The sequence below is a fragment of the Gavialis gangeticus genome, unplaced genomic scaffold (assembly GCF_001723915.1).
Source record: "Gavialis gangeticus isolate Ggan-Ray unplaced genomic scaffold, GavGan_comp1, whole genome shotgun sequence".
NCBI lineage: Eukaryota > Metazoa > Chordata > Crocodylia > Gavialidae > Gavialis > Gavialis gangeticus.
The window spans coordinates 40,090,290-40,103,003 of record NW_017729030.1 but is presented as its reverse complement, the minus strand read 5'-3'; the positions used below and the strand labels follow the sequence as shown (position 1 = coordinate 40,103,003).

The 12,714-nt window shown below is 41.5% G+C and overlaps 1 long non-coding RNA gene across 1 annotated transcript in view; it reads left to right on the top strand.

Moving 5' to 3' along the window:
* LOC109300988 overlaps positions 1–1,044 on the top strand; it is a 78,231-nt gene extending 77,187 nt beyond the window's left edge. Inside the window, exon 3 of the long non-coding RNA XR_002098389.1 lies at positions 944–1,044. This is a non-coding gene — a long non-coding RNA (uncharacterized LOC109300988). The remainder of the gene's footprint in view (positions 1–943) is intronic.
* Positions 1,045–12,714: the final 11,670 nt, after the last annotated feature.

Genomic DNA, 12,714 nt, shown 5'->3' with positions numbered 1-12,714 from the left:
CCTTTCTCTGGCAGTGTTTCTTTTTTCAAACTTGAAAAAATTCATTTAGGGTAGACCTAAAATCAACTAAAGTAAATTTAGATAGGCTAATGTAAAGCTGTTATGGGGACTGCATGAGCTTAATTCACTGTGATAATAGTGCACAAAACAAGGAGACCATATTCTCCTTAACTACTTAAGAAGAAACCTAAGGGGGGAAAATGTTGTCTCCTGGGAAATTTACGGAAGTCCTGTAAGTAAATTAATGGAAAGCACCTCAGTAAAGAAGAATAGCCAGTCATGCATTTAAATTCCACCTAAGTCCAAAGCACTTGAGCATTGGCTTAAGCTACTTCTGGAATTACTGCCAAAGTTAGTAATGAAAATTCTGTCCCAGTTGTTTTTCAGGTCAGACCCATGTAGTAGATTGAGTTGTAAGTTTTTTGGTCTTGGTTGTTTTAAAATAAGCAAATACCAAATGAATTAAAATTCAACCACTATTTTTGTTTAAATTTCACTTGAACTTCTGAAAAAAAAGTTTAAAAAATTGCTGCCAGTTGATTTGAAACAAAAATATTTTGGAAGCTCTGAGCAAATTGACAGAAGTTTTTAAAATTAAATTTATAAAGCTATCAAAATCAATGCTTCAGCTTACTGCTATTATTTTCACTCTTCCTGATCACTGAAATCAACATGAATTTGCAAAAGAACCCCATATTAGTTTATGTGAACTTGCACCCTTCGAGTTGGAGAGGAGGAGGGAGTGATAGAAAAAAAGGTTTAGCTTTACCAGAGAGAGCATTTTATTTAAAGAAAAATGGATGTGAGCTAACTTGTAAACTAAATTAATTAGCCTGGCTTTCTTAACTTCAATTTTGTACCAGGAGAGAATCTGGACATCAAGTTGATATATACACGGTCTAGAACTAAATCCTAGTATTTTACATTTAGCTTTCATTTTAAGTGCTCTGATGCAAAAAAAATGGAGAAGCCATTACAAAAATGGAGAGAGCATGAAAAACCAAATACTGCCCCCCACCCCAAAGATGGAAATGATGTCATCTGAGACACTTACCACGTACAACACAAAAGGAATTCTCCAAAGTTGCCAACAATGCACATACCATTCCCTAGTGGTGAAAAGCTGCTATAGCTGTGCTCAGTCTCAGATGCAATGCATGATGATGATGTGTGATGCTCAAATGTCATCCTTGCAAGAGCAAGGACCCCACTTAATGTGTGGATTTGTCAAAAGTTCATGCCATCCAATAAAAAATCAGACAACTGGTCATATTTCCAGCTGCCACAAATACCACTGCTGATCTGAATGTTGTTTCAGACATCTGTGAGAAACTCTCCTTGGAATGTTTTAGTAACCCTGCTTTGTCCTTATTTTTTACCTGGTGTGGCCATTTTTATCCTAAGAGAAAAAGCCTGAATATCTGTACACTTGTGGTTTCTCCTGTGAGAACAGTGACTCTTCCAGGAGGAACTGAATGTCTTTATGAGGCCTCTTATATCAACATCTACTACACGGAGGATTGAGGGGCCCTTTGCCACTTACTTGCCAAAGGACAACAGGCAGACTTGCTAGATGGAGAATGGTCTGAGTCACTAGGCATCAAGAAAATAGGAGTGCACAGCATTAAAAAAAGACACCATTCAAGATGTCTTAAAGAAATGTGGCAAGGTTTCATTTATGTAGGATCTAATGATGGCACTGGTTTGAGTGAAACCTCATGTTATATTTTCCCTCCATTCACAGGGGTGATATTGTTTCTCTCTCAGAACAAGGTGTCCTAGGAGCAGTCATAAATCAGTCATGGTCAACTCCCATTAACCATGCCCATATCTGAAGCCAATAGTGGTGTTTTAGGTATGTGGTGACTACAAGTATATGGTGAATAAAGCACTGCAGAAACATCCATACCAGATTTCAGCTGTAAACCATGTCCTTAGAGGGAAGTTTTTTGCTAAAATGGATTTGGCACAAGTATAGCAACAGATCCTTATGGATTATCAAGCTGCTGATACATGGACAATCATTACCCATCCAGGAGCATTGTGAACCATGTGCCTACCACTTGGAGTCCACATTGTACCAGGAATCTTCCAAACGCTTTATGGATAGCTTACTTGCTGGTGTAAGGGACGTTGTGCCATATTTTGATGGCATTCTTTGTCAGAGAGAAGTTGATGCCAGAATTATCTATTTGACTTAAGGGGTATTAAGTTGCATTGCAAGTGCTGTTCAAAAACTCTAGAAACAAATATGTTTTTGGGGTAACCAGTGCTGAGTTTCTGGGATTCTGAGTTCCTACAAAGCAAAGTGGATCACAAGCCACTAGTGGGGTTGTTCACCAAGATTAGACTAATACCCCAAATCTTTTCACAATCATAATGTAAAGCCTTAAGAGTCATGCACAGATGACTCTGAAATGCAACATTGCCTGGGAAAGCTGATAGCCAATGTAGATGCTTTGAGCTGGTTGCCATTATCCAGTCCTGAACTCACTTGTCCTTCAATGTCTGAGATTTCAATGCTAGAATGAACTCCTGATCCTCTTCTTTAGTCAGACAACATTATCTGACACTGAGAAGTGTAAAGTGCTCCATCTGGGGAGGAAAAATCCACAACAAACCTACAGGCTCAGTGGTGCTACACTAGCTAGGACCAAGGGGTCATAATTCACCATTACGTGAATCTGAGCCACCAATGTGATGCTACAGTTAGCAGAGCAAACAATACACTGTGCATACATCAACCGATGCATTTCAAGAAAAACTAAGCAAGTTATTCTCCCTTTCTACTCAGCACTGGTGAGGCCACAGCTGGAGAACTGAATCCAGTTCTGGGCACCAGAAGTCAAGAAGCATGTGGAGAAGATTGAGAGAATTTAGAGAAGAGCCACTCATATGATTAGAGGCCTGAAGAGCAAGCCGTATGAGGAAAGGTTGACACACATGGGACTGTTCAACCTAGAAAAGAGAAGACTTTGTGGGGATTTGGTATATGTCAGGGGAGAGTGTCAGGGGCTGGGCGAACAACTATTCACCAAAGCGCCCCAGGGGAAAACCAGGAGCAATGGTCATAGACTCCTAGAAGAAAGTTAGCAGAGGGGTTTTCCATAGCAGAGGTAAAAAATTCTTGGGAAAAATTCAATAAGTTCATGGATAAAATTAACATCAGTCGCATCATATCTGCACCATTCTAGCCATCATAAGACAGGCTGCACAGATGGTGCAGACTACTAAAGATTCATTGAATTACATCATTGATGATGACTTAGAACTTAGGATTAGTTAATGTCTTACTACAACAACATGTAACTCCATGCACAGCCACACACCAAAGTCTAGCAAAGCTACTGAAATCATTTTTGGCTAGCCTCTACAACTTAGTAGCTGAGTGCCAAGCAAACTAAGAAATCTGGTTCTCTACAAAACTGGCTACTTCACCTGTACAGGCTTTCAAACTGAACAATCCTGTTTGAAGTCAAACTATGCAACTAGGCTACAGTGGGTGGCCGTAGCTGTTTTTGAAGTTACAGGGCCAGTCATAGAAGGCCAAAATGCCATATGGCAAGACACTTTAGAAGCATGTTGACTAGATGTGAGCTCAGTTCCAGATGTACCATCTACAAAGCCAGAAAGTTGTCCATACAACCAGTAGGACCAGTTCTTATGAATCTATCTGCAGTCTTCAAATCTTCTAGCAGGAGCTGAAGCAACTCTGGGCCTTGAATCTGGTTTTCTGAGGCAAGTCTGGCTCAAGTACTTAAAAGAGTATGTTACTGGGGGGAGCAGTATTATATACTATGGGTGTGGGTGGGAGTGTGTATTCCAACCAGTAGGTGAGGCTGTTCCATGTTCTCTTTGTGTCCTGTTGCTGCCTGTTTACGCTTGAAAAGCATCTATTGCTCATACAATAAAGAGAACTGCCCTGTTGCTTTTTGCATGATCTCTTCTGCCTGGAGGCAGGCAAAATACTACCCACAGGCCATATCCAGCCTTCCAAATGATTCTGTCCAGTCCATAGCTGTTCCTCTGAAGGAGAATTGTACCTGACCTCTGGCTGCCCTGGCTTTCAGTGCCTCTCACCCTTCTCCATGTCATAGCTGGCTGCAGAAGCAGCAGCTCTAGCTCCAGCTCCAGCAGCCAGGCAGCCACTCCCACCCTGCTCCACCATCTAGCCTCCAGTGTACACTCCAAGGTAGGGGGTGCTGAGCTCCTGGCCAGACTTCCACCAGGTGAGGCTGTCTGTATGTGGCTCTGACTCTGCAGATATTCACAGGCACCTCAGCCCCCAGCAAGACTTGAAGCTCAGGTATGGTTCCCCCTGCTGGTGGGGGAGAGGATGCAGGGGGAAGGATGCCAGGAGGTCTGGGTTATTCAGGCCCTGCCAAACTCAGCCAGGTAGGGGTGTGGGTGACACTAACAGTTCAGGCTGCACCATGTGGGTGCATGGCTGGGTCAGGCAGAAGCCACACCAGCTTCACCAGCTGTGCCCATATGGCTCAAAGTGGCACACAGGAGTGTAGTATGGAACTGGCCTGGCTTGGCCATATGCCAGAGACTTAGGGTAAGGGAAGGGGTACAGGGAGAAGGACGGGTAGGACAGTGTAGCACTGGCCCAGCTGGGCCTAGATGACCCATGGCTCATAGACCCCTTCTCCCTGTACCTATTCCCCTTCCCCAAGTCCAGAGCACAAGGATGGGCAGACCAGTACCAAGCTATGTTCCTGCAGGCCATGTGGGGGCAGCTGGCGAGGCTTGTGCCTGACCTGGCTGCATGCCAGGGACTTGTGGTGGGGAAGGGAGTGCAGGAAGAGCTGTGGGGAGCTCATGTATGTGTATGTTTGCTTGTGTATGCATGTGTCCTGCCCTCTATGGCTCACCAAAACTCATTAAGTGGCCCTACAGCCCAAATAATTTCCCACCTCTGCTCTAGCCCTTGGCAGGCATTATATTTATGGTGCCATTCATGACATCATTATGGCATCTCATTGTCTGCACTGGACCCACATAGTCTCAGACTTTTTTAAACTAAACCTAGCTCTGGGGTCTGAGACAGAGCCACACCTTGTCTGATCCACAGGATTGGTGGCAACTCTACAGTGGTGCAATTGGGATCTGAGAAATGTTATGCTACATCCCAAGCATCAACCATCTTGCCATGCTAGACATGTAGCAGGACACGCAATGTTTGAAATAGGGCATAAGATTCCTTAGATCCCAATGATGCCATTATATGAACATTGACCAGGGTCTGCTAGGACAGAAGAATCAAAGTATGCAAAAGTATCTTAAGTGAACCCTTATTTTTTTTTCTTGCTGATGAATTACAAAACTGCATCACTGATCCTGGTTTTCCCTGATAAAAAAATTGCAAATTCTAATCTCAAAAATCTCAAATTCTCTAATAAACCCCCCAAAATCTGTGGTTAAAATTAAAGGCCTCCCCCATAGGCCCCTGGCCCTGCTCATGACTCTCACTTCCCCCCCAGCCTTGCTGTTGCCCCTTGCCCCCCATCCAAAGCTCCTGCTCCCCCAACCCTGTTGTAGGGGGATCCCAGCTGCCAGGGCTATGGACACCCCCTGCCTCCACTTCCTTCTGCTGCCTGCTGTGCACTCAGGTGGGGCATCTCCCAGCCACTATGTGCATTTTCGGAGGGCAAGGGGTCCTATGCCTCCCAGATCTATATGCAAGGCAGGCACAGGCTGCGGCCTCGGGCTCCCACCCTGCTTCTCTCCCTCAGGCCTCTGCAGCCCAGTGGGCATGACCTGACACGGCAGGGAACAGCTGGGCCACATGGGGATCTTCACACAGGTGTGAGTTCTGCACTGTCCTGGTAACACACCTCCTGCGCATGCTGCTGCTTTGAGGGGCCCAGTGCTGCACGCATGTTGCTGGGGCAGTGCAGAGCTCACAAAGGCAAGGAGATCCCCATGCAGCCCAGCTGTTCTTTGCCGCACTGGGTCATGCCCAGAGAAGGGAAACAGGTTGGGAGCCTGAGCCTACAGCCTGTGCCTGCTCTGTGTACAGATTTGGGGGGTGTGGGTCCACACTTCCCCCCTGGAAGCGTGCATGACAGTGGAAGCTGGCCCTCTCCCTCCCTTGGATGAGCCACCCATTGCCCCATCCTGCTCCCCAGTGGGGTCCTGCAGCTGTGCATTGTGGCCCTGGGCCCCAAGCCCCAAGTACCATCCAGCTGGGCAGCAGCTGCACCCCTGCCCAGCTCCCTCCCTCCCTACAGGGGCCTCAGTCCCCCTCTTACACCACCCCCAACTTACCTGCTGGAGCTGCTCTCAGACTGCCTGGGACCATGTGCATGTCCACGCATGTGGTTCCCCCCTGTCTCACCGCCTCCCTCCCACTCCCTCCCAACTCATTGTAAAACCTGCAGGTTTCTCTGGAAAAACAAGAAATCTGTGTTTGCCTCTGGTAAAAGGTTAAATCCGTGGTTTACTCCATTTTTCCATTGGAGACGGAAAACCCAGATCCCTACTAATTATTATGAGTTCATATTTTTTGGAAGTTATACTTTATTATTTAGGAATTATTTTCCAAAATGCAGTTAGCCCTTTTTCATAATTTAGCCTGCAAATGAAGAAGTCATGACAAGGTTAATGAAAAAGGGGTCTCCTTAAGAATAGAAGCTGAGTATCTGTGGGGGGGGGGGGGGTTTTGGGGGGGGTTTGTACTTACCCAGTAAGAGTTAAAAAATTGATTGTAAACTCAAGCTAATTGGAGTGCCTTGCTGGATGGTGATCGAAGTAGGTTCCTCCTAAAAGAGTTCCTTCATGATTCTAACAATATGATTAATTAGTGTGCTAAAGTGTTTCTTAATTATCAAAACAATTATTTTGGAATAGACTTGAAATGGGATGTAGTAATAATCTTAAAAATATCAATGTGTCCTGATTAATAATTCTGTTTAATTTTTTTAGGATTCAGCACTATTCCATCTTACTAGATTTAAAAAAAAATAAATCTATTATTATTATTGGATGGAATAGTATAACTTTGACTGTATTCCCTGCTGTGGAATTAGATGTACAGGCATTGCTTTGTAATGAATATGCTCCCTAGCAAAAACATAATAACATTTTGAATTTCCTCATTATGAAAAAGTAAAAATATACAATTTTATTCTTGCGGCTTGAGTATAAGCATATTTCTAGCTGGAATATTTACATTTTACCTTCCAGTTTAATTAAACATATTCAGTCTTGAATCAAAATATCATTTCAATTAGTTTAAATATTTCAAAAATAGATTGGGACTGAATTTGAGCACTTACTTTGAGGGTAGTTGAAGTTAATTTGAAATTCAAGCCATTAAATCACTGGGATATAAACTAAGGTTTTGGCTGCATTACATAGCATCTTTACATCTCTTTGGCAAATTGAATTCCAGTCAGGTGTCACTTTTCAGATTCCCCAGGGTTTATCTCTGCCCTTTCTGCTCTGACATATGCTTTTAGTATACCCAGAAAATTATGTGAGAGAACTGTGGAGTTGTAATGCACACTGTATTATGGGCCAGCTGTTAAAATTTAATTAATGATATCTCTTTAAAAAATGTACAGAATGCTGAGTTTAATAATCATAACAATAATACAATATGTGCAGAGATGAGGGATGTGTTTCTCTTGAAATAGTACCTTCATGTGCAATATCATGGTTTGTTTGGGGGGGGTTTGATATTTTTTTCCCACATTTGGGATATTTAACTACATTTTCTATATGCAAGGCAGTGTTGTTCTTAAAGCTATCAACTTCTTTCTGAATATTTTATGAGCTATAGAGTTGGTTCTAACCTTTAGGCTTCATGTGCAAGATTTCTTTAAGAATATGTCTATCAGGCCTCTGAAGCAAGCTAAGAATACAGCTAAGAAATGAACTCCACTCTCTCCTACAGATATTTTCAGGAACACATCTGAGCAATGCTAAGCATGCGCCTCCAACCTCTGTGTCTGGAGAACTTGAACACAATCCAGGAGGTGTGTGTGTGTGTGTGTGTGTGTGTGTGTTAAGACTGTAACTGCTCTGGGACAGGCACAACCTCTCATTACAGCACCTAATACCTTGCTCTTGGATGCAGGCAGTCGAAACAACAGTAATGCAAATAATTCTTTTGAAGAGTCACAAAACGATTTCTCTTTTACTTCTACTAAAAGACAAAAACACTTTCCAGGAATTGACACTATATATAATTTTAAGCTAATGCATGAAGGATAACTGCTTGATGAATTCCCATTTCCACTCACACATGGCTCTTTGGTGATGCCCCCTGCTGACCCCAGAAGTTCAGTCTAGTGTCTCACAATATACTGTATAGAAACCTGTATTTTTTAATCAAAATGCTTTCCAGCTAGATTCTTAATTTCAAAGAATTGTCTGTTCTTTTTCATCTCCCGATATGGAGATTCTGCTTCTCTTTGGGAAATATGTAACTCGCATAAACCAGTGATGCCGATTTCACTAGAAGTGTTTTGTTAGGCAAGCAGGTTGGCCTTGCATTATGCCCTTTAAGTGATCAGGCTTTGGATTAGTTTGGTCTGCTATGGACTTTTTCCACAGGCAAATCCCTTAGATTCTGCCATGGAAGAAGGAGCAAGTATCTTAAGGGGCCACAGCTCCATTTATTTGTTCAACAGTTCTTTGGCTCTGGGAAAATATGGAATTCTTAAGGTGAATGCTGAGACAATGACCCTGGACCACTCTGCGTTTACCCAGCTTCTGCATTTACCTTCCAACCTAGAATTCAATTGGTGCCTATACATGATCACGGAGGCTGTTCTGATGTACTGGAATTCCAGCACTCGATTAATCGAGTCTGCTGGAGCGTGGCAATTACTGCACTCCAGCCGTTTCCTGAATCTTGTATATCAGCGTCCCCACGCTTAAAAATGATGGTGGGGCACTTGAACTAAAGCTCATCAAACAAGCATTAGTTTAAGCATCCCCTCTGCCATTTTTAATCATGGGGAGGCTGATACATGAGATGCAGTGGCAGAAGTTCTCAGGGTCAAGCTTATAGTGCACATTTGGGTATTTGATGTGGGGGTGGGGAAGAAGGTGAGGCTCCCACATTGCCAAGTAGTCTTTTGGATTGCTTGGAAAAGCATGTTTCTGAATGTAGCTCATCAGTGCTTGCTTTTAGTGGTAAAATAAGATAGGCATTTGAAATGAACCCTGCCAAGGTGAAGGACTAATGTATTCACCCACTGTGCCACCTAGTGACTTAGCAGTCTTAGGCAAGTCTTCAGCTCTTAAAAGAGAGCTGATTTCATAACTTCAGTGAAAGAAGTTCAAAGCATATATTTCACCTATACTTCCATTTATCTGATTATAAAATAAAACTATCTGCCAAGGGATTTCTGCTCCTCTTACAAGTAAGTAAAGGAGCAAAAAGTTATAGATATTACTTTGGGGTTCTCCTTCACCAAGCTGATTTTGGACAAAATAAGAGCGCCCCCCCCCCCCCCCCCCACAATTAAATAAATTCTAGGCTTGTTGAGAGAGAGACAGAGTTTAGATTACAGATTGCTTCTGTAGTTTATAAGCAGACATTATCAAATAAAGATGATCAGCTATACCAGCATGTGTCCCAGATGAGCGGATAAGCTTTATTGGCTGAAAAGGATGTTGCCCTATTGTCTCACAGGGTGGGGCCACTGCTTCTCCTGGGCTACAGGGGGCTGATCCTGTGAAATAACATTTGGGGTGTGCCTGTGCAAAAGGGGAAAAATGGGAAGCAAGGAAAACTGGGGCTCCCTGATTGCAGAGGCACCCCCAGCAATTCGAACTAGAAGAATTAATTCCAGCTCACCACATCATGTACCATAATCCTGTAGATAAATTTATCAAGACCCATTTAAACCTAATTAGATGGTTTGTTTGCCCCATTGTTCCCATTGGAAGGCTGTCCCCAAAATCTCACTTCTCTGATGGTTAGGAACTCAGTACCAATTTCCACCCTAAATTTATTCACAGCCAGTTTATACCCATTTGTTTTTGTGCCAGCAATCTTTTACTTTAAATAACTCCTTTCCCTTCATAGTATTTACTTTCCTGCTCTATTTAAAGAGGCCAGTTAGATACTTTTTTGCATTTTCTTTGGTTTAAAAGTAAAGCAAGCTTTATTAGCCTTACTCTCATAAGTTGGACTCTCCATTTCCCCAGTCATACTTGTATCTTTTCTTTTTATAGGTGTCCCTGTTTGTTTTGAATTTATTTTTCTTGAGCATGACAAAATTAACCTCGCCTTTCATAGTTTTAGTGAGGCCTTACTGTTTGTTCTTGTCTGTACTGTAGCTGGTGCTTTCTCTTGAAAAAATGTAGTAAAAGTGCATAACTTAAAGTATTCCATATTCATTTTTTAAATATATAGAAGGAACGTTTACACCTTACTAGTTTAAGCTCCTAAAACTAGTATCTCTTGGTAGAAGAGTTTGTATGAAAACTTAACTAACTTCACATTTTATCTTTAAAAAAAAAAAAATGGTTTAAGAGTTTTCTTTATTTGTCCTCCATCCCCTTTAACATAATTCATTTTTAGGCCTGATAAATGACTGCCTATAGATATTTTAAAATCCTTCGGAATTACTTGCCTTCATTACTTCATTGTTTGCTTTGAGCACTTAATTTAGCTGCTTCTTCTCTTCTAGGAAGTGCCTACTACTAATTTCAGCTCCTGCTGGATAGATTCTCTTTCGGCCTGAACTCCTCCAGGATGTAATAGATCATAAAAATCTTTTGTAAGCCTACATTATGTGATTCTTCAAGTATCAGAAGGATAAAGGGATAGCCTGCCCTTTCTAGAGCCTATTCCACTGCAGAGTGAGTCTGTCTATCTCAGAACAGTCTTATGTCCTTCAGAGAACCTGTAACCTGGGGTTCAGAGCTTAGACTAATAGGCATCACTGTTGTTCATTCTCAAACATAGTGATGAAGGAAAGGACAGGAGTGGAAAGAAGGGACGACAAGGGAAAGAGTAAGTTGGGGATTACTCTCTTCTCACCTTTTCCTCCACAGTGTTTCAGTTTTTTTCTACCTATCTTTCAGATCAGACCATTAATTGCACTTAAAGTTCTACTCGCCTACCGATGGGCATGAATAATGGACTGAACCCAAGCAGTTAATTTAAATCATATGGACAATATTTTCTTTCGGCCTGACATCTACACCTGACATTGTTGTTTTTATTGCTAAACAGAGAAATGTCCCTGCAAGTAATCAAACATACACAATTGACACCTTGGTTATGTATCAAGCTTTCTGTAGCACAAAGCATCTATTTTTCTTTCAGCTTTTGTAAAACAAAAGGGGAACAAAAAAATCATTGTAGCCTAAAAATGTTAATTTCATGTTGCAGTCTTTAGGTTTTTGTTTTGTACTCTTCAGCAAACCAATTAAAATAAATATTCCTGTTTGCTAAGCTTGTAGTATTTGTCTTACCTTTGGCTGGTTGCAGCAGAACAAGTGCACTCTCAAAGAACTGGATTATCATAAACATGGGAAAAATACTACAAAACATGAATGTCTCAGTGTCCTTCATTGTTAGTGTTTGATAGCAGGATAATAGGTATACAAGATCCCTTTGCAACTCCTGCTTTTCTTTAAGGACAATGAGAGGTAACTACTTCAAGAACAGCTATCTTGGCATCTCTTCAGAATAGTAGATGCTGATGTCTTTAAATTCAGCTATTTTTTGTATTGGCTTGTTTTTAAGCCATAACCTGCTGTTTGAAAAAATGGTAGTAAATGATCCATATGCATGTAAGTGCGACTAACTATGCATGTAGTCATTGTCCAAAACAACTTTGGTTTAAAAAAATAGCAAGGTACTGTAGGTATGTTGCTGATATCATAAAGTACATGAATTCCCAAATAGGAAACTTTGGGAATCTCTGTTTCTAAAATCATTCCTTTTGCTTCTTACTTGAGACAAATTAACTGATGCTCTCAGCAAATGTACAACTTGCTGGCTCACTGTGACATGATGATGCCATATCACAGTCTTTATTTCTTCCTGTTAAGTACATGCTACATGCAGAGCATATCCTGTGTCAAAAGTCATGCTGTCTTTTGCTTTCGATAAGGAACAAAAAGATGCATACATGCTTTAGGTATATTACAGATATAGCTCTTGTTTCATTTTACTGTAAAAGTGATATAGATGATTTTGTTTATCCAGTAGGTGGCAGCATAGCTCTTTGGATGTTTTCACAAAACTTCCTTGTACTTCACCACAAAGGCTACACATCACTGATAAGTGTCTAATCTCCTTTGTGTGCTACTTTTTTCTTTATCATGCCATGCTTGCCTATGGAAACATAACTTTTTGGAGAATTTTATAATATGGCATTACCCTAAAATTTATTCAGAACTTTCGCCATATTTAGGAAGCAAGCTGTTGCATTAAATTTGAACCACGTTTTTCTTTTAATGGCAGCTTTTTGGTTGGAATTAGTGCTAAAACAATGAGAACTCACCCACCCACAAATAAATTTAATCACACTACAAGTGAAAGCTGAACAGGGGGAAAAGTATGGTGGGAGTTTGGGAAAGAAAGGGAGTGGGAGAGAGGATGATGATGATTATTATTATATTTTATCTTTAAAGATCTTTATTATAATAGAATTAAAAATAAAAGAGGAAAGAATATACATGACCCCAGAAGTGGCTGGACATGAAAGCATTCATCAGTCAGAAGGAGAGAGAAAG